The 23,791-nt window shown below is 39.5% G+C and overlaps 1 protein-coding gene across 6 annotated transcripts in view; it reads right to left on the minus strand.

Annotated features, from left to right (window-relative positions):
• The window catches only part of NF1 (neurofibromin 1), a 247,084-nt gene that overhangs the window by 195,417 nt on the left and 27,876 nt on the right, over positions 1-23,791 (minus strand). The window lies entirely within an intron of this gene.

A 23,791-nucleotide genomic window follows, 5' to 3' on the forward strand; every position in this document is an offset into this window, starting at 1 on the left:
ACTATGTAAGACAGAATGATGACTCACAGAAATAGAGCTACTTCCTTGTAGCTAAAAATTATTTCAGAGAAATATGTCTGCAATAAAATGCAATCTTTTCTTTTATATATTGAACTCAAGCATTAAAAGAACAACAGACCCAGAAAATCTATGCCTTAGACCTCTAGTCAATAATGGCAAATAACAGCAGATTGTGCAGAAAAGAAAACAAACTGTATAGCCTGGAATATACATAGTAAGACTGATTCAGGTAAGATAATCACCGTCAGGTACACAGCTGAGGGAGTAACAGAACAACAAAGAGATAAATCTCATGGAAAAAAATATCTTTTAAGGGAGATATTATATTTATATTTACCTATATTTATCTGAGAATGAACTAAGTGGCACTACCAGGAAGTTCATCTCTACCCTGTTTAAGAGCAGCATTCTGTATTGAAAGCATCACGAATATCTTTACTGTTTAAATATTAGATCCTGCTAACACTAATACAGAACACTGACGAGGTTCCTCCGTGAAGAAACAAACCTGTGTCCAGCTTCCTCATTTTTAAAATGGTGCAACAAAAGGTGGAAAGAGACCAAGCAGCATGCCCAAGTTTGCTTAGTCAGTTAATAATGTGACTAATTTGATGGTAAAGAAATACTAAATAAAAGAGGGGAAGCATGTTTAGGGTTTAGAAGATAGGGCAGAACAGAAGCTACAGAATTACATAATGTTACAACATTATGGAGAGAAAAAATTCTGAAAGACCGAAAAAAGAGGACTGTAGAAGATGGCAGTGGCTGCACCAAGAGGAAACTGTAATGTAAACTGTGGACTTTGGGTGATTATGACATGTCAATGTGGGTTCATCAATTGTAACCGAAGTACCACTCTAGTGGGAGATGCTGATAATAAAGGAGTCTGTGCATGTGTGGAGGCACAGGGCATATGGGAAAACTCTTTACCTTCCACTCAATTTTTCTGTGACCCTAAAACTGCTCTAAAAAATAAACTGTTAAAAAATGCAAAAAAAAATGCAAATAAATATACATAAGATCTTTTACATTTGATATTAAGAAAATTAAGAATTGTTAATATCCTTAAAAAGAGAGACAGAGAGAAAAGATGGCAGTGGCTGCAATGTAGCTTGTGAACCTCCCCAAACCCCTCTGTGAGGGTTCATTTTACATGGCAACTTGACTGGATCATAGAGCACACAGATATTTGGCTGAACACTATTTCTGGGTGTGTCTCTGAGGGTGTTTCCAGATGAAATTAGCATTTGAATAGGTGGACTCTGTAAAGCAGTTTGCACCCCGTCCAATGTGGGTGGGCATCAGCCAATCCACTGAGGGCCTGAATAGAATAAAAAAGGCAGAAGGAGGAAGAATGGGTCCCTTTTGCTTAACTACTTAAGCTGAGACATTGATCTCCTGCCCTTAGTGTTCCTGGTTCTCAGGCCCTCAGACCCTTCTATCTCCCCTGTATTGGTTCTGTTTCTTTAGAGAACCCTGACTAATACACCCCCTCATAAAATAGCAAAGAAGCTAGAATCGCAAAACCCATGGACCATATATCTACATCAAAACTAGGGGACAAGGCACCCCACAATAACCAAAATACAAGCAGCAAATACGAACAAACCACTTACAGCTACAAAACTGGTGTGGTATAAGCATCTGTGCAAGAGACAGCAGAGGGAAGCAGAATGTTTGATGGGTCTGACAAGGAAAATCCCCAAACTGCATTAGATCCTCAGTGAAAAGTACAGCAGGACAAGTTTAGAAGCTTAGCTAAAATACAGGGGTTTTTGTACACATGGCAATTGGCACATGTGTGCAAAAGGTCTATAATAAAGTCTGAAAAGAAGATAGCACACTTTAAACCATCACTGTCTAATAGAACTTTCTGTGGTTAGGATATTATACTATATCAACAATGCTCATTACAGTAGCCACTAGCCATATATGGCTATTAAGCACTTGTTATGTGGCTAATGCAAATGATGAATCAAATGTTTAATTTTATTTTAATTTATTTTACTTAAATTTAAGTAGCCATTGTACCCACTGGACAGCACAGTTCTAAACTAACCAGCTAAAGAAACACTTCCTTCAAGGATGAAGCCCATGCTGAGAAGAAATTGCTGAGATTCACTCCAGACTGAAACAAGAACAACAGGGCAAAAGAAAAAGATCCAGATAAAGGTGGAAGAGAGGAAGGAAGCCAAGAGAGCTCACAAAGAATGCGATGACGTATTCGTTTAATTTCATGAAAGCAACAGAAGAGCTCCAGAGCCATGAAGATAGAAATTATCCTGGCCCACATTTCTCTCCTACCAATTCAGGAAAACTAATTTCACATAAAATTGAGCAACAGAAAACACTGTAGTCAAATCATATGTGAAGTTATTTTGAGAAAAAAGAATAAGAGACAGAATAACATTGCAACAGAAAATGAAAACACGCCAAAAAGATATGATCACCAACAGATGAAACTGTAAATTATTAATTCAAAATGAGCCAAGAGAAATTTTTTTAAATGATTAAAGATATGAAATAACAAATTAGAATTACAAATAAAAATAAGTTGACAAAACTCAGGAAAGAATTAGAAAAAAAAAGAAAAATCATTTCAGAAGTGAAGACTAACCAGAAGATATTAAAGAGTGAATAAAACAAAATATAGGGCTTCCCTGGTGGCACAGTGGTTAAGAATGCGCCTGCCAATGCAGGGGACATGGGTTCAAACCCTGGTCCGGGAAGATCCCTCAAGCCGCGGAGCAACTAAGCCTGTGTGCCACAACTACTGAGCCTGTGCTCTAGAGCCCGCGAGCCACAACTACTGAGCCCACGTGCCAAAACTACTGAAGCCTGCACGCCTAGAACCCATGCTTCACAACAAGAGAAGCCACCACAATGAGAAGCCCGTGCACCGCAGTGAAGAATAGCCCCCGCCTGCCTGCAACTAGAGAAAGCCCGCACACAGAAATGAAGACCCAATGCAGCCAGAAATACATAATTAAAATTTATTAAAATATATATATATCTAATGCTTTAAGAGAAAAAGAAGGTAAATAGGAGGAAAATTCTAATATCAAAAAAAAAGAAAGAAAAGAAAAATGAGATGGGATTTGCAATAAAGTGACAGAGAAGACAGGCAAACAAGATCCAACATATGTATAACAGGAGTCCTCAAAGAAGGAAATCAAATCAATGGAGTAGAATGAATATTAGAAACTAGACTTCAAGAAAACGTTGCTGAAATTTTTCGAAAACACTTGAAACTATATATTTAAAGGGCATACCACATACCTGGAAAAACTGACCCAGAATGACCAATACCAGGGCATATTTTAGTACAACTATTGACCTTCTGTGAACAAGAAAGAAAAAAAAATCCTTTGAACATTCAGGCAGAAAGAGAAAGCCACTTACACAAAGAACAAAAATTAGACTGTCATCAGACTTTGACAATACCATATGCTAATAGAAAATGAAATAATATTTTAATATTCTCAAGAGAAGATAAAGTAAACCAAGGATTTTATATGCAGGCAAACTGACTCCCAAGTACAATGGTGACAATCAAAGTGTTCTGAACTGTAAGAACCCAGGAAATATTGTTCCCTTAAGCCTTTCCTGAGGAATCTACTAGAGAATATACTTCAGTCAACCAAAATAACAGGAGACACATCCACATTAAGAAGGACCATTAAATACACATTTATTAAAAGAACTGAGAATAAATGACGAGAGTAAGAAAAAAAACATACTATATAATTGCTTTGTATAATGACAGTATAGATACAGTACAATTATCAAAAATGGGGAGAGGGTAGTGAGAGTATACAAAAAGTAGGATGTTTCCTGATTACCTTATGGTACTAAGAGTAAAAGGGTATTATTTTAAACCAAATGCTAGCTGAGGAGATGAGAATAATTTACTAGCTGTTTCAATATTGCTTACAGAAGAAAACCACTATATAACAACTTGCCCTCCCAAGAAAGGGAGGAAATTAGAGTACTATACAAAGGCATCAATATAAAAGTAACCAACAGAACAAAAATACAAACTGCTGGTTTGTGCTGGGTGAGCAGTGGCACAAGCCCATCACCAGATGCTTAGGTGAAAACCTACAGAGGGGGTAACTAAACACAGCAAGAGTTTCCCATGTGGCTCTCTTCAAGCTTCTCCTTCACAGTCGCACTTCAGTGGCTGGACATAGCTGGCTTCTCAGATTTCCCTAAAAGCTCCAACTTGTCTACCCATTGTCACTAATTTAGAGGATCTGACTAGTGACTCCTTCTCTGATCCTCCAATTCCCCCTTCTAGATCTTCACCCCACGAGTCCTCTCAAAATTGTATATGGTCTAATTTCCATAATAAGTCCCTTCCCACATTACCCAATCAGCTTCCCTGACTGAACCCTAATACACAAACCTTCTGAAATACCAAAAAGTATGCTGGGAGAGCAAATAACATAGACCACACAATTAAAAATGACTTAAAATAAAAGACTTGTATAAATATAACAAAAAATATGACAGAAATGAGTCCAAATTCATCAAACTATGGAACAGTCTCCAGGATATATCTTTAAGTTAAAAAAACAGGGTGAAGAAAAGAGTATACAGTATGCTACCATGCATCTAAGAAGTAGGAGGAGAAATAAATACACACACACACATCTCTTCACACATACAAAAGCAGAAGGATGAAACTTAAAAACTTTTAAGTGGTTACCTTTAGGAAGTGAAAGAAAATAAAGGAGAGGTGTTGAGGATAGAATCTATATTCCCTGGTTTTTGTAGATTTTATTTTGAAATTATGTAATTTATGTAAATATAAAATTAAATTAAAATTCTAAAAAAAAAATAGAAATCAAAAATAAACAAATGAACTGAAATTTGTATCCAAATTTTTAATGGCATAGTCACAAAGAGAAGAACTATTCTAAGTTATTTTAAATCATATTAGGTTGACTTCCTAATGGAATATACTCTAGGGACAAAAAAATGAAGATAAATCTTGATCCTGTATGTATTGTGGGATCATGGAAATGAGTGATTCGGTGATATTTTAATTCTGTCACTACTGGTGTCATTAAAAACTGCGACTCTCAGAACAGGAGAGGAACAGCAAAGTAAAAACCCTGTAGTCTTGAATTGGAACTGGAAGTATCTATATCAATTCTTAATGTAGTTTTATCTTGTATGAAGAAAATAAAATATATTTTTCTCCCTTTGTTTGCTGAAAATGCCTAAAACAACGACCAACCCTGCAGTAATGATCTTGAGATTCCATTTCCTGGTAAAAGGAATTGGGACTCCTTCAGAAAATGGCTGATTCCACATCTGAGGCAAAAAGGTACATGATGAACCTGGAACACTTTGTCATACCAGATAGCAAGAAAGTTGCCAAAGAAAGCTATCAAAGGGTCAAGTCAAAAAGACTCAGCAATAAATTTTGAGGAGGCTCCCACTGACCAAAAATGGAATAATTTGAACATTGTTAAGGACAACAATTTTAATTTATTGAAACATCAAATATGTTTTAATCCATACTTCTGCTTCCAAGGTAGAGTAATTCACAGCAAAACAGCACCTCCCTCCCCCAAACTCACACACACAAAAAAAAGAAAAAATACAAAAATCAACTGTTTAAAGATTTTAGAGAGCTACTGAAGGAATGAGGACTAGAGAGGCTAAGTTTCAGAAAAAGGGTGAACTATGGAGAAGCAAGGTGATCTTCTGCAGCTGTTTCCTCCCGCCCTGGGGCATTTGCAGAATCTGCCCCCCCCCCCAAAAAGACTCAGAAATATGCCTTTCCCAAGCAAAGTACCTCTGCTGAGGGAAAGAGGAACCATCAGAGATTCTGGTTGTCACTGAGAGCTGGAGTGACACAATTGAAGACATGAGGGAGTCTCAAATGCATAATTGGGTGGAAAATGGTAAAAAAGCTAAGCCAAAAACTTCTGAAAAGCAGAACAGAATTTCAAAATCTCACAGCCTCAGAAAACAAAGATTAGAGTACAGAACCTGCTAAAGAGAGAGGGACCCTAGTAAATACACCCAGTTCTTAATTGTACAGCCTGGAGAGTAACATCCTAAATAAACAGGGGCAAATCACAGCAAATGGAACTTTTGTACATTACAAGTAGGAGTGTAAATCAGTAATTACTTTAGAAGACTGACATTATCTGCTAAAATGGAACATATACATACAGTCATCCCTCCAAGTCTGCAGGACATTGGTTCCAGGAGCCCAGAGGATACCAAAATTTGTGATACTCAAGTCCCTTATATAAAATGGCATAATATTTGCACATAACCTACGCATACACTTACATGTACTTTAAATCATCTCTAGATTACTTATAATACCTAATAGGATATAAATGCCATGAATAGTTTTAAATACAATGCAAATGCTACTTAAATAGTTGCCAGTTGCTTGGCAAATTCAAATTTTGCTTTTTGGAACTTTCTGGAATTTTTTTTCTCCGACTATTTTTTATATGCATTGGTTGAATCCACAGGTGTGGAACCCACGGATACAGAGGGCCAACTGTACTTAGCAACTTCACTAGGTATATACCCAAGAGAAATGTGTACATATGTTCACCAAAAGATATGTTCAGCTATGTTTATAGCAGTGCTTTCATAATTTCCAAAAACTGGAAACACTCCAAATGTCTATCAACAGCAGAAATGGTTTTTAAAAATGGTATATTCAAACAAAGAAAAACTCTACAGCAATGGGAATAAATGACTTATAGCTATAAACTTTATTTCATAAATATAATACTGAGTGAAAGAAGTCAGAACAAAAGATCCCTTACTGTATGATTGTTACACAAATTTCAAAAACATGTTAAATTCAAGTCAGGATAGCAGAGACCCTTGGAAAGAGCAAGTAATGACCAGAAGGACAAGGAAGGGGAAAGAGGAACTCCTGGATTGCTAGCATTATTTTATTTCCTGATCTCTGTACTGGTTACACTACTGTGTTTACTTGGCAAACATTCATTGAACTGTATATTTACATACATTTGTGCATCTTTCCATACTTATAAGTCAATGGCAAGTTTTCTAAGTAATACATATTTAAATCCATGAGTTAATGATACTAAAAAAACAAACTGGTCACTCCTAGTGGACACAGGGGAATTTTGGTAGGCACTGCTGAGGCACTGCTCAGCTCCACATTCAGGGAAGAACTTAACTGCTGGAGGCTGTCAGTCAGCCCCTCAGGGATCGCCTCACCTGAAGAGAATGATCCTGCCCAGGTGAAAGCCTTCCTGGGCAGCCCACATCCAATGACCAATTGATAACGGCAATATAAAGGCCGGAACACCTCAGCCCAATTCTGGGAAACTCAAAAGGGCCATTCTAGCTCCAGAGCTCCCCAAAGGGGTTGGCCAAACCTGATTCTGGGCCTGCACTGTACCATGAATTCTGCATCTGCAATCCTCCCTTCTCTCAGGTGTGCATCCCAAGGGAACACCTTAGTGAACATCCTGCACTAGGCTCTCAGGGCAGATGGAGCAGGTGCTAAGATGTGAATTTAAAGCTGGCAATGAAGGAGAAATAGTAACCTCAAAAACAACTGAATTTGAAGAATATTACTAAACTATTTGAGCTCTGCGAAAAAAGAGAACAAAAGCTGACTGCCAATTAGAAGCTAAGTATGAAAGCCAGAAGGCCTCTCTGGAAGCACACAAAGACGCTCTCCTCTCCTCCAGCAGGAAGGCAAAGAAACCTCAGGACAAGAACCAGAATTATCAGAGTTTCTAGGTTCCAAAAGTTAAACTCCCAAACAAGGCAGGTCTGCTACGCCAAGATCAGAGAGCTGTGGTTGGCAAAGAATAATAAGACTCTGACACATGTAAAGGAAACATCTGGGTTGGTGCTCCCCAAAATCTTTTATCTCCAAATTGCCCTGAACCCTCAAAGTCTACAGAAGTGGCCCATTACTGTTACTAAGAGCAAGCATTCCCCACGCCTGTCTGAAGACAATTCAGAGGCCTCTCCCCTGCAAGACAACAGATGTCCCCTCAGGATTTGCCACCACCTCCCCTCCTGGCCAAAGAGGTACGAGGGAATTTGGGGGGTAATGAAACTTCCTATATCTTGATCATGGTGAGGATTACATGAATGTGTGTATTTGTCAAAACTCAGAGTTAAGCAGTATAAATTCAAGTGAGAGTGTTATAACATTAGGGCATTCAATGTAATCCCTCTGGTAACCACAAAGAAAATAGCTGTAGAATATACAAAAAGGAAATGAGAAAGGAATTTAAACATTCCACTACAAAAAGTAAACACAAAAGAAGACAGTAATGTAGGAAATGAGGGACCGAAAAAAGCTATAGGGCATATAGAAAACAAATAGCATGATGACAGCAGTAAGTCCCCTCTTATCAGTAATTACTTAAAATATAATTAGATTAAACCCGCCAATCAAAAGACAGATTTGGCAGAATGACCCAACTATAAGTTGCCTACAGGAGACTCACTCGACATCCAAAGACACAAACAGGTTAAAGAAGAAGGAATGGAAAAAATTATTCCATGCAAACAGTAATCAAAAGAGAGTAGGCTATACTAATATAAGACAAAATAGACTTTAAATCAAAAAAAGTTATGAGACAAAGGAGGACATCATAAATTAATACAAGGTTCAATACAGCAAGAAGATAGGTGATAAACATTTACACAGCTAATTACAGACCATCAAAATACATGAAGCAGGGACTTCCTTGGTGGCACAGTGGTTAAGAATCTGCTTGCTAATGCAGGGGACACAGGTTTGAGCCCTGGTCTAGGAGGATCCCACATGCCACGGAGCAAATAAGCCCACGCACCACAACAACTACTGAGACTGCACTCTAGCGCCTGCGAGCCACTACTACTGAAGCCCACATGCCACAACTACTGAAGCCTGTGTGCGTAGAGCCCGTGCTCCGCAACAAGAGAAGCCACCGCGATGAGAAGCCCACACACCACAACGAAGAGTAGCCCCTACTCACCACAACTAGAAAAAGCCTGTGTGCAGCAACAAAGACCCAACACAACCAAAAATTAATTATTTTTTTTAAAAAACTTCATATGTGACATGGTCACAATTAAAAAAAAACACGCGAAGCAAAAACTGACAGAATTGAAGGGAGAAACAGAGAGTTCTACAATAATAGTTGGAGACTTCAACATTCCACTCACAATAACAGAGAAAACAACCAGACAGAAGATAAGTCAGGAAATAGAGGACTCAACACAATAAAACAATTAGACCTAATATACATGTACTGATTACTACTACGATGACTGCTAATGACTAAGCCCCAAGAGTCTCATTCCTTGGTGGACACACCCTGTATAATTCTCTTCCTTAAGAGTGAGAAGGACTTGCATGAAGGGATATCCCTTTCATGACTGTTACATTACACGGCAAAAGGGACTCTGAGGATGCAATTAAGGTCCCTAATCAGTTGACTTAAGTGGGAGATTATCTCAGATGAGTCTGTCCTAACCAGGGAAGCCAAAAAAGAGATATGAAGCACCAAAAACACTTTGTTGGCCTTGAAGAAGCAATCTACCATGCTGTGGGGAAGGCCACATGGCAGGGAACAGCAAGAGGCCTCTTGGAGCTGAAGGTCTCAGTCCTACAACTGTAAGGACCTAAATTCTATCAACAACCAGTGAGCTTGGAAGAGGACCCCAAGCCTCAGATGAGATCATAGCCCCGACCAATACCTTGATTTCATCCTGGTGAGGACCTGAGCAGAGAACCCAGCCAACCAGTGCCCAGATTCCTGACCCACAGAAACTGTGAGATAGTAATTTTGTATTGTTTTAAGCCACTGTGTTTCTGGTAGTTCGTTGCACAGCAATAGAAAACTAATACAACTACCAAATCTGTATGTTCAAATGTGTCATCCAAATGCCTATTTGGTATCTCCACGTGGGTATCTTAAGACACTTCAAAGCCAGTGTTTCTAAAATTTAATTTATAATCTTCCTACCATATTTCCTATCTTAGTAAATAGTACCACAATCCACCAAGTTTCTCAGATCTGAGAGTCATCTCTGACACTTCCTTTATTCCCCTCCTTTCATCCTCCTTTAGTCAGTCAGATTGATAAAAATGAGAATAATAAATAGGTACACACAACTCAGCTCTACCCTTCTTTACTTGGGAACAGGCTTGTTACAGAGTACAAGAATTTTCCTCTACATCAACATTCCAAGCGTTGATCAGGGGACTCACCCTGCAGAAGGGAGTAACCAACACTGCCTGAGACTAGGTGGGTAAGTCTGCCTAATTCTGAGGTTTAGATAGCAGGCCCACTGGGTCTCCAACTTCACAACTTCACACTGAACACACACATACATATACACACAAATATTTATATATTTCATATATATTTTGGTCTTTACCTTTGGTCTTCTATTTCTAAACTTGTTCAGAAAACAAAGAGGGAAGAAAAGTATATGCAGGCCCCCCAGGCTCTCATACCAGCCCTAAAATCTATGGAGAAGAAAAAGCAAGATTAGGGGTACTAAGCGACCAAGATTCTATCATATAAGGTAGTCAGGAAGAGCTGACATTTGAGGAGAGACCTAAATGAAGAGAATGGGAAGACCTATGCAAAGGTCTAAAGAAGAACATTCAAGGCAGCAGAGGCAGGTAAAATACATCTGACGCTGGAACGAGTGTGGCACATTCAAAGCCTAGCAAAGAGGCCATTGTGGCTAAACTAAAGGGAACAAAAGAAGAAAATACAGAGGATGAGGTCAGAGAGAGAAGCAGGGATGGGTCAGATCATGAAAAGCCTTGTGGGTCATTTTAAAAGCTTTGAATTTATTTTGAGTTTGATGGTGTGGCAGATTATATTTTTCAAATACAGTCATGGTATCTCTCAACCCACATGCTCTCCTGTAATAAGATCTTGCCATTCCCACATCAAAAAGTGGAGTCTATTTTTCCATTTTCTTGCAACTAAGCAGGTTCTGTGACTGTTCTGACCAATAAAATATGGTAGAAGGGACAATGTGCCAGTTCTAGGCACATCCCTTAATTGGTCTGACAGTTTTTCTTTCCCTCCTCCTTGGAAGCCAGCTGCACGTAAAAAGTGTGATTATTCTGAGACCACCATACTGTGAAAACTCCACGCCACGTGGAGAGATCGTGAAGAATGAGATGCCATGTGGAGACAGAGGCCAAGAAGCACTGAGGTGCCAGGCATGTGACTGAAGAAGTTGTACTGGGAGGGATTCTCCAGCCCCAGCCACCCCAGCCAACACCTTGTGGAACATTGTTGAACCCGTCATGAATTCCTGACTCCCAAAATTGTGAGCAAAATAAACAGGCCATTTTAAGCTATAAAGCTTTGTATTACTTTGTTATGCAGCAATAGGTAACGAAAAAGAGAGGGAAAGAAGATATTGAAGGGATGTAAACAAGGGAGCAACATGATCAGATTTACGTCTTTTAAGAGTCTTCTTGGGACTTCCCTGGCAGTCCAGTGGTTAAGACTTCGCCTTCCAATGCATGGGGTGCGGGTTCAATCCCTAGTTGGGGAGCTAAGATCCCATATGCCTCGCGGCCAAAAACCCAAATCATAAAACAGAAGCAATATTGTAACAGAATTCAATAAAGGCTTTAAAAATGGTCCACATCCAAAAAAAAAAATCTTAAAAAAAAATTGTTAAAAGAGTCTTCTTGCTGCTGTATGTTAGAAGATAGTCTAGGCAAGAGAAAAATGGTAGCTTAAATTACGCTAATAAAAGTAGAGGAGGGACTTCCCTGCTGTTGCAGTGGTTAAGAATCCGCCTGCCAATGCAGGGGACACGGGTTCGAGCCCTGGTTCGGGAAGATACCACATGCCGCAGAGCAACTAAGCCCGTGCGCCACAACTACTGAGCCTGCGCTCTAGAGCCCACGAGCCACAACTACTGAGCCCATGTGCCACAACTACTTAAGTCCATGCGCCTAGAGCCCATGCTCTGCAACGAGAAGCCACTGCCATGAGAAGCCTGCACACCGCAACGAAGAGCAGCCCCTGCTTGCTGCAACTAGAGAAAGCCCACATGCAGCAATGAAGACCCAACGCAGCCAAATACAAATTAATTTTTTTTAAAAAAGCATGTCCTTAAAAAAAAAAAAAGTAGAGGAGAAGTAGTGAGAAGATATTATAATGGATTTGGAAGATGTGGGGCTTATTTAAAATGGCAAATTGATTCTGAAGTTCACTTGAAAGGACAAATTTGTGAGAATACCAAATAACTTTCTGAAAAACAAGAACCAGAGGAGACTTGCATTATCAGGTACTTAAAACATTCTATTCAATATTAAGCTTTTATAACAAAACCAATATATTATAAGGATAAACTAATTATAGTTATAGAGCAGATATTAGTATGTACATAGAAAGTTAACATGATAAAGTTAATATTTCAAATCAGAGGTAAAAGAATGATTTGTCAACAGAACATTTTAAAATACATGCGTGTGTGTGTGTGTGTGTGTGTGTGTGTGTGTGTGTGTGTGTGAGAGAGAGAGAGAGAGAGAGAGAGATTAAGAACCTAACGTAAAAAAAGAAAAACAGTCATAAAATTACTAGGAAAAATACTGAAGAATAATCTCATAATATTTGGGTAGGACAGATTTTCCTAAACAAGACAAAATCCAGAAGCCATTAACAAAAAAACACCAATATATTTACCTACATAAAAACGCTTTAATCCTGCTTTAAAAAAACAAGACACTACTTACAAAGAAAAAGACAAGTAACAGGAAGTAAAAGAATGTGCAACAACTAGCGGCCAAAAGGTTTACATACTAATATAGTATAAGGTTATACTATATTTATCTGTTTATTTGTTTATTTATTTATGGCTGTGTTGGGTCTTTGTTACTACACGCGGGCTCCCTCTAGTTGCAGTGAGCGGGGGCCACTCTTCACTGCGATGCGTGGGCTTCTCATTTTGGTGGCTTCTGTTGAGAAGCATGGGCTCTAGTCACACGGGCTTTAGTAATTGTGGCACATGGGCTCTGTAGTTGTGGCTCACAGGCTCTAGAGCACAAGCTCAGTAGTTGTGGCGCACGGGCTTAGTTGATCCGCAGCATGTGAGATCCTCCAGGACCAGGGCTCAAACCCGTGTCCTGTGCATTGGCAGGGAGATTCTCAATCACTGTGCCACCAGGGAAGTCCCAGGTTATATTATATATTAATAAGACTATTTAATGCAAAAACTGAAGAAATACGAAGCAATTCACAGAAGATGAGTAGTCAATAAATATATGAAAATGTGCTCATTTCACTAATAATTTTAAAAGTGAAAAATAAAATGAAACCATTTTTGTGACTCTACAGTTTTCCAAAATAAAGTTAAATCCTATTGGAACTCATAATAAAGAAATGACTATGCCTGGAGTGGGTATATTTTTTTTTTTAAATTATTTTTTAAGATAAATTGTATCTGAGAGGTAAAAATGAGTTGATTTTTTTCCTCTCTTTTACTCTTATGAGTTTCTCTTACTGTCAATTGGCATGTATTACTTTCCCAATTGGGAAAAAAACTTTTTGAACACTTCATGCTACCTTATATAAAACTTTGGATATTATTGCAGAAATGTAAAGGGCCTAAACTACAGGAAGAAAAATAACCTTTTAATATGATCTGTATTAAGCTGTTAGCTACTTAAGATAGAAGATTTCAACAAGTAAGAGGATTTAGCAAGAGAAGGCGTAACATTGAGCAAAGCACTGTGAACAATGGATAATTTGTTCCTAGTTGCACTCAGAAAATTCTTGAAAAGGTCATAGGCTAAAATCTTTGCCTCTGTGTACATTTTAACCAATTTCTAAAAGGCCCTCAGACCATGATGGGGTTGGGAATGACATTAAAATTCACTTAATATAAGTCTTCATCTAAATGAGAAAAAAAGCAAAGAAAAAAATCATACTGGGGGAAAAGACACCTAGAAAAAAATCATGCTACCAAAAAAAAAAAAAAAAGACAAATAGGCTCTAGATACCAAGTAACAAACACAAATCAGGAAAATATATCGAATATTTATACTGGTTATATTAACACATTTCCCAAAGTGGACTCTGCACCAGTGGATTGTAATATGACTTTATATGGCACCTAATGAACTTTAAAAATTTTAAGTTTTACATTCATTTTAACATGTGATACAAAAAAAATATAATTAGCACTATGATTACAAAGATACTATTCCTTTGACAAGGCTAAGTGAAAAAGGTAAGCCAACTTCAAGTTAAGCTAAGTAAAGGACACAGGATATGGCTAAACTAATAGTACATAAATGATTAAAGGTAAGAAAATACTGCAATAACATTCTGAAATTTAATACTGAGCTCATAAAACAGGTTATTAAATAATTAACTTGTTTTTTTTAATGGACACTGTAAGACTATATGGGCACTTGTAGGCAAGGATATTAACATAGAGCCAAACCAATTTTATCAAGAAGTGAATTCAAACATCATCCTTCCCTAAACACTTCTTGCTTTTAGTTTATTCCCTTCCTACTATTCTGAGCTTACCAACTACCCAAGTTTTTCCATACATAGAAGTCTCTGATTCACAAATAAAGAACCTATTTATACCAGTAGTCCCAAATACTAATGAAGTTCCAAAAGCAGCTTCCCAAATGCCCTTTCCATTGTCTCCAGATATCTACCACGGCAGGGGAAGATTTGTTTCTGTCAAACATAAACTTGGATCACATTGCTCCCATAAAATATGCTGGCTCTTCCTTTCCCTTCCTCTCCCTTCCCTTCAGTAAATAATTCAATACAAAAGCCATTAAGAGGGGTAGAGCAAGGTAGGCATCTGTGTGTGCTTCGGGGAGGAGATGCAGGAGTCGGAGCAGGATGAGTGAGGCATTTGTGTAGAAGAAATGGAGCATGAACAGGGCGAAGAGGGTGTCCACATGTGGAAGGCAGCCCAGCAAAGGGTGTCAGAGCATGAATGGAGTAAGGAAAGACTCCCACTGAGAGGGCAGCCAGGCATGGGGTATTAGAATCTAAGCAGGGTGAGAAGGGTATCTACATGGGAGAGCAGGCCACATAGGGTGTCAGAGCTGAAATGGGATAAGGAGGGTGTCCATAAGGAGGATAGCCCAAAGCTGGGTTTCAAAGCCTGAGTGAGACTAAGAGACAAGAGAGTGGGGCGCAGCCAGGGCAGATGGACTGTGTTGGGCATTTGCATGACGAGGGAGAGGGTGTTCTGGCACAGAACAGGGTGAGAGGGATGTCCACATAAGGAAGCAGCACAGGGTAAGGAATACGAGCTTGAGCAAGGCAAGGACGGCACCCACATAAGGTGGGGGTGGCGGTTCAAAAATCAGGGGCGTTGGAGCCCAAGCAGAGTGAGGAGGGCATCTGCACTTGGGAGCAAGTGGTGACAGGGAATGACAGTGATGGGAGATTGGTTACATGAAGGGAGAATAATCAAAGAAGTAAATATGTTAAGAATAATGACAGCCAGGTTTCTTACTGTCAGAGAAAGAAGTTACAAATAAAGAAAGGGAGAAAACTACAAAGGACCCTCGTGTTGAAATAAAATTAGAGGCAGTGTAAACACAGAGCTTTCAATATATAGATATGGAAATTAATATTGATATAAATATGTATACACACACATACCTGGAATGTGTGGATAGGACTACGTCTATTCCCTAACTCTGTTCACTAAGAAGACTTAGAAACAAGGACAACTCAGTAGTAATGAGTCTACCTAGCCCCTATATCTTGGTTTTTAAAAACCATTCTCCTCTAAAAGGAACCAGGGCTCCTTAGAGAAACAGCTGATGATTTCCAGCTCTGAAACACAAGGAAGATCCAGAGAAGTCTGGAACATTTTGTCACGTCAGAAAAAAAGGAAATGCTCGAAGAATGATGGAGACATGTCAAAAGGACACAGAAGCCAGACTAAGGGGGCTCTCACTGGCCGTATATGGAATAATTTGAGCATAAAAATAAATAACGATAAAACATATCATCCATTGAATAACAGAAACAATTAGTCTGTACTCTTAGGAATCCCTGAATAAACTAAAAGCTTCATGAAGACTGAGATATTGGGATTCCCTGGTGGCGCAGTGGTTGAGAATCCGCCTGCCAATGCAGGCGACACAGGTTCAAGCCCTGGTCTGGGAAGATTCCACATACCACGGAGCAACTAAGCCCGTGTGCCACAACTACTGAACCTGTGCTCTAGAGCCCACAAGCCACAACTACTGAGCCCGCATGCCGCAACTACTGAAGCCCGTGCGCCTAGAGCCCGTGCTCTACAACAAGAGAAGCCACCAAAATGAGAAGCCCACGCACCGCAACAAAGAGTAGCCCCTGCTCGCCTCAACTAGAGGAAGCCCACGCGCAGCAACGAAGACCCAACACAGCCAAAAATAAATAAATAAAATAAATAAATTTAAAAAAAAAAGAATCCATTTAAAAAAGAAAAAAGACTGAGATATTTACACAGCTTCTAAGCATGCCCATACAATGTAAAGAGTAATTCTATAATGAAGAAGTTTGGCTCATCATCTTAATCAAGTTATCAAAGTTAGCATCATCAACAGCTGGACAGTCTGAATTGTGTCACCTGATAGGATATAAGGACACAGCATTGCATCTGAGATATTCCTATCAAATATGTATAACATAAACCTAACCATGAGGAAATGTTAACAAATCCAAACTGAGGAACAGTCTACAAAATAACCAGATGATACATTTCATTCCAGAATGAAAGAGACAAAAAAGACGTAAGAACTAAATATAACATGATTCTGGACTTCATCCTTCTGATATAAAGGACATTATTGGACAAATATAAAACCTGAATGGGGCCTGAGAATTAGGTGGTAGTGATAAGGCATCAATGTTAACTTCCTGACTTTAATAGATGTGTTATGGGTAACACAGTAACATTTTAATTTGTAGAAAAGGCAGTGAAGTATTCAGGGGTGATAGGGCATCATATCATCAACTTACGACTAAAATGGTTTGGGATTAAAATTCTTTGTGCTTTACTCGTAGCTTTTCTGTAAGTTTATGATTGCTTTAAGATTTTTTAAAAAGATTTAAAAATTCTGATTGAGCTCTGATTCAATACAGGCTAATCTTCAGGTTTTAGAGGGGGAGGAGTTTAGAGGGTAGGAAGAGAACCTAATACTATTTAAAACAGCATTTCCATAGGGATCAAGTATCTGAATTCCACACAGATTTAACAAGTGAAGTGTCAGCATAAAACCTATTCACAGGCTGAGGGCTGTAGTGCCCTCAGTAATAATTCAGCTTTCCGAAATCTGATGCTCAAGCTCACGATTCAGGAAGAAAAGTACCTCTGAAAGCTACAAAATAATTTTGTTCCTAAACTCAAATAAAAATCTCCTGGCTCTTAATTTATAGAGAAGGCCCATGTTCTCTATCCATAAGAGCTAAAGCCCAGAAATCATTTATTTTTTAATAAAACATATAATAACCACATACAAGTGAAATCAAATATACCTACAAATAATACCTTTTATTTACTTTATTCACTTTTCCTTGAAGACTTAAAACCACAAAATTAGTATTATTATTATACACATAAGGAAAATCATAAATTTCTCTACAGCAGGACAACCAAACTAAGTCAGAACTGAATCACACACAAACATGCCCCAACCCGCCCCCATCTGTGATGGGCCTTTCCCAATGTGCAATGTGTATCTGCATTACACATTAACCAGACCTCCTCTAGGCAGGAGGATATAATCAACCTTTGAGAAAAATGGTCCCTTTCTTCTGATACCAACATTGTAATTTTAAGATTAATATTTCTTTCTCATCCTATATAGGGGGTCACACTGACCTAAAGGCTCGCTCTGAATATACATACCTGACCAAAACATCTCTGATGAACTTTATGTATAATATGATCCATAATTGTCTCAAAAATGCATAACACTGCATCTCTAGCTCCTAACTGGTAGAACCTCAGAAAGCTTGAGAGTTTGTCTCCTGGGTTATAATCCCCAGTTTGGCTTGAATAAAATTCTCTTTTTTTTTTTCTTCTTAGCTTGATTGTTAATTGAATTTTTATCTACATGCATTATTGTAAGAGACTGAAATTTATAATCTAACAGGATCTACAAGCTATAAGCATCTAACCCAATTTTCTCTAGTACCCCCCAATGTTAAGTTGAAAGTAGAAAACAATGAACAATTTTCTGAATAAATCTGAGAAATATAAAAAGGCAAAGGAAGGGAAAGTGGGAAAAGAGAAAAAGAGAGTAGCAAAAATGCCAAACCAACAAGCTCGGAAATGTGGGAACTCTCAATTTACAACAGAAACAATGTACAAATATTTATCAAGCTCTAGTTTAATTAACCTATACTTCTAAATATATTTGATACACTGGGCTAGAAGAAGTTGATCCCACTGACTGAGTGTGGGGCAGGCAGTCTCTGAGATGGCTCCCAATGAGCACACCTCCTGATATTCACACCTCCCACACTGTACCAGGGTTGGTCATTCTAATCGCTAGACTACAACAGACGTGATGATGTCTGTCTTCCGATATTAGGTTATCAAAGACAGAGGATTTCATCTCCAACTGGCTTGTTTTCTCCGCCCCTCCACCCCCCAATCCCTGCCTCTTCCTCATCACTTGCTCTAGAGAAAGCCAAGAGCCATGTCATGAGGACACTCAGGCAGCCTATGGAAAGGTCCACATGGCAAAGAACTAAGGCTTCCTGCCAACGATAAGAGAAGTGAACTTAGAAGCACATCCTCACACGCATCTTTCAGATACCTTCAACCCCAGCCAACAGCTTGACTGCAACTTCAAATGAGACACTGAACCAGAGGCACCCAGCTAAGCCACTCTCATATTCCTGACCCACAGAAACTGTGAGATAATAAATGTCTGTTGTTTTTTGAGGTAATTTGTTTTGCAGCAATAGATAATTAATACATCATAGGTCTGAGTGCTGGAGGGCTAAAGAGCAACAATTATACTCCCCCAAGAGAAGAAAAGTACTTTGTCCTAACAGATCCTTGCTGGCTACAGAAAAGGTATTGAATATATATGAAAAGGATAATATTTAAATTCTAATCAAAAGGCCACTTACAATTCCCTTGAAGGAACACGACCAAACAAATGCCACTGCGCCACTGTGGCACTGCGGTGCCACTGCGCCACCAGAGAAGTCCCCCAAAGTGCTTAGTCTTAAAAAAAAGAATCTGAGGGACTTCCCTGGTGGCGCAGTCATTAAGAATCCGCCTGCCGGGCTTCCCTGGAGCAGTGGTTGAGAATCTACCTGCTAATGCAGGGGACACAGGTTCGAGCCCTGGTCTGGGAGGATCCCACATACCGTGGAGCAACTAGGCCCGTGAGCCACAACTGCTGAGCCTGCGCGTCTGGAGCCTGTGCTCCGCACAAGAGAGGCCACGATACTGAGAGGCCCGCGCACCACGATGAAGAGTGGCCCCCACTTGCCACAACTACAGAAAGCCCTCGCACAGAAATGAAGACCCAACACAGCAAAAATTAATTAATTAATTAATAAACTCCTACCCCTAACATCTTCTTTAAAAAAAAAAAAAGAATCCGCCTGCCAATGCACGGGACACAGGTTCAAGCCGTGGTTCGGGAAGATCCCACATGCCGTGGAGCAACTAAGCCCGTGCGCCACAACTACTGAGCCTGCGCTCTAGAGCCCACGAGCCACAACTACTGAACCCCGCACACATAGAGCCCATGCTCTGCGACAGCAATGAGAAGCCCATGCATTGCAACGAAGAGTAGCCCCCACTTGCCCACATGCAGCAATGAAGACACAATGCAGCCAAAAATAAATTAAAAAAAAAAAAAAGACTAAGCACTTTGTATGTGTCAGACACTATGCTGGGTGCTGGAGATATAACTGTTAAGAAGTTAAGCACAATCTCTGCTCTAGCAATACTCTGAAATACCAAAATTTCTATACAACAAAGGATTTTTTTTTAGTAATAAATGATTCTATGAATATATTGTTTTATTGTACTGTTAACACAAAACTTTTATTTTTATAAATTAAATACTAAAAATCAAATGTCTTCTATTTGATCATCCAATATAATAATATTCCTACAAATAATATAATTACTAGTTAACACTATTGAGCACAAGTACCAGGCACTAAACACATTCTATACCTCATTTAATCTCACAATTATTATTATCCTGAATAAGATCTTTAGTCTCATTCTTTGCCACTCTCTTCTCATTTTCCCACCACTTTCCTGATTCATACTTTCAGAGATGCCATCCCTGAACCCCAGAGCAGGTCTCCTACATATGAATGCTCTGTGAGCCTCCAACAACTGTAATTAAATAACCAGATGATAAATTGTTTAATGTCCATCCTTATGCAAAAATGCAAGTCCCAAGGGAGCAGGGAAGTATCTTTCTTGTAACCTACTTTATTCCCTGAGGTCAGGGGTTTTAAAAGGTAATTAATAAATGCTTGCTGAATAAAAGAATGAGCTAGTGTGTCACACCGACTCTTATTTCCCTTAACAATAGCCTCTTTATTACCTAATGCAGTGTTCTTCAGACTACATCCAGGAACAACAGATGGTCCCTACTAGTCTACCACCCAGTCTACAGAGAGTTAGGGGACTTCAGAGGAAGAAACCCAATTAACCATTTCCTTCATCTATATTTTACAAATGTGAACCATAAAATAATATTTCCACAATAATCCTATTACTTCCTAGTTGAATGAAAACCTCCACACCATAAACCACCAGCCCCCGTTCATGTGGCTCTCAGAATCCTGGAACTAGACATATATGGGACTAGACATATATCTTCCCAGGTAAGCAACTGGGTAGTATTTTCCTGGAGAAACTGAATGTCCAAAGAAAATATCTGCATTTGGAGGGCTTCCAACAGTGAAGCTAGCTCACCACCAACTCACCCCATAGTCAAGCCGATGTGCATAAGCTTCCAATTGTCTCACATTTAAGAATAAATATTTAAAGTGAGAACAGACAGCCTAGAATCACCAGGCACAAAGAAGGCTTGTTAGCATGAAAGAAAGGGAACCAAGTAAACACACACAAATTAATTTTTAGAAAAAAAAAAAATTCAGGAATGAGAAGAAAATTTCACACATAAAAAAAGTTAATTACTAACATCCTAAAAGACATTAGGAAAGATTTTAAAGGATGCTATTTTTAAAAGAGAGAGCAAGTGAGAATAAAAAATAAAAAACATTGGGAAAGTTAAATATGACAGTGTGTCATAAGCCCCCAAGACCACCCCAGGTTCGGTAGTATGCTAGAAGGACTCACAGGACTTGACACACAGTCACATTCACAGCTATGATTTATTAGAGCAAAAGGATACAAAGCAAAATCAGCAAAAGGAAAACGTACAAAGTCCAGAGGAAACTAGACACAAGCTTCCAAGGGTCTTCTGCTTCCAAGGGAGTCAGACGGGGGATGCTAAATTCCTCCAGCAATGGGTTGTGACAACATATGTGAAATATTGTCTACCAGGTAAGTTCATTAGAGACCCAGTGCTCAGGTGGGTTTTTTTTTTAAGATTTATTTATTTATTTATTTAATTTATTCTTGGCTGCGTCGGGTCTTAGTTGCGGCACACAGGATCTTACATTGGGGCTCTTCGTTGTGGTGCACGGGCTTCTCTCTAGTTGTGGCGTGCAGGTTTTCTCTTCTCCTTTAGTTGTGGCGCGCAAGCTCCAGGGCACGTGGGCTCTGTAGTTGTGGCACGTGGGCTCTAGAGCATGTGGGCTCTGTAGTCTGCAGCACTCAAGCTCTCTAGTTGAGGCACAAGAGCTCAGTAGTTGTGGCGCACGAGCTTAGTTGCCCTGCGGCTTGTGGGATCTTAGTTCCCTGACCAGGGATCCCCTGCACAGTAAGGTGGATTCTTTACCACTGGACCACCAGGGAAGTCCCTGCTCAGGGTTTTTATTGGAGGTACCTTCTGCCTAGCCATACCAAAGTTACAGACACCCAGATGGAAAGCAGGTGTTCAGCATAAATCATGTTTGAACAGTTTAAGCACACTGAACCACTCTTATTGAGGAATGGTGGGAACCCTTCCAAAATCCAAGGTCCCAGACACCAGCCAAGGGCCAACCTTGCAAGCAGACCTTTCTAAGGGTAACAGTCTCAGGCCTGCTATGTTAACTCTGCACAAATGGATAAAATAAAAAATTAAAGAGTTAGAAGATAAAGTCAAGACCCTCTCCCAGAAAAAGAACAAAAGAAAACACTATGAGAGGAAAACGGTTTTAAAACTCACATGATGAATCAATTCCAAAATGTGAAAAAAAAAAAAAAAAAAGGCAGAGAAAAAAAGAACATGGAAGGAAGAAATTACCAAAGAAATAATACAAGAAATATCTCAGACCTGAAGAATATGAGTCTCCAAACTGAAAAAGACCCATTAAGTACCCAAGTATGTTATTACTCAGGGGTCCCCAACCCCCAAGACGCAGACTGGTACCGGTCCGAAGCCGGTTAGGAACCGGGCCGTACAGCAGGAGGTGAGCAGCGGGCAAGCGAGCAAAGCTTCATCTGCTGCTCCCCATAGCTCGCATTACCGCCTGAACCATCCCCCCACCACCGTCCGAGGAAAAACTGTCATCCACGAAACTGGTCCCTGGTGCCAAAAAGGCTGGGGACCACTGTTATTACTGAACTGCACAATAGCAAGGACAAAGGAAAAAGTCCCAAGGGCTTCTACAAAAGAAAAAATTTAAAAAGAAGCTAGCTGCTCACAACATTATAGGAACCAGAATGTCATTAGATTTAGCAATAATTTCAGTGATAAACTAGAAGACAATGAAGAAATGCTTTCAAAATTCTAAGAAAAAATTTCTTTCTAGAGCTTAATACCCAGACAAATTATCAAATAACAGAAAGGTAGAATAAAAATATTCTCAAACATTCAGGGTCTCAAAATTTATCTCTTCTCCACCTTTTTGTTCAGCAAGCTGTGGAGGATGTGCTACAAACTAATGGGATCTAAAAAACAGGGAAATCAACACAGGACACAAGCAATGGGAATTTCCAAAATGACAATGAAGGGAGAACCTCAGGCTGATAGCTACACACCTGGCCTAACAAGGAGCCATCTTTAAACAGGAGAAGGGGAAGAAGTCCTCTGGGAAAACAACTTCAATGGATAGATTAATAGGCTTGACCCTGTGTGAAAAACAGTACTGAAAGCATGTTAATAATATGAACAATTAACAACTGGTAAACCGAAAACAAAGCAAATGGAAAACAAAAAATGAGGCAGTTACCAACTTGAAGAGGCACAAAACATTGTACAAGAAATTAAACTTAATCACACCAGCTGGCCCACCAGCTGCCTCACCAGCTGGCCCACCAGCTGGCCCACCAGCTGGCCCACCAGCTGGCCCACCAGCTGCCTCACCAGCTGCCTCACCAGCTGGCCCACCAGCTGCCTCACCAGCTGGCCCACCAGCTGCCTCACCAGCTGGCCCACCAGCTGGCTCACCAGCTGGCTCACCAGCTGGCTCAGCCTCAACAACATTCTAAACATCTAACGGTAGTCCCAGAAGGAGATTAATAGAGATAATAGGCAAGAGACAATATTTGAAAAGGTAATGACTTTCCATAGGATCCAGCAATCATGCTCCTTGGTATTTACCCAAAGGAGTTGAAAACATATGTCCACACAAAAATCTGCCATGGAGGTTCACAGCAGCTATGTTCATAACTGCTAAACTTGGAA

This window comes from Leucopleurus acutus (assembly GCF_964270905.1).
Source record: "Leucopleurus acutus genome assembly, chromosome: 19".
NCBI classification, from domain to species: domain Eukaryota; kingdom Metazoa; phylum Chordata; class Mammalia; order Artiodactyla; family Delphinidae; genus Leucopleurus; species Leucopleurus acutus.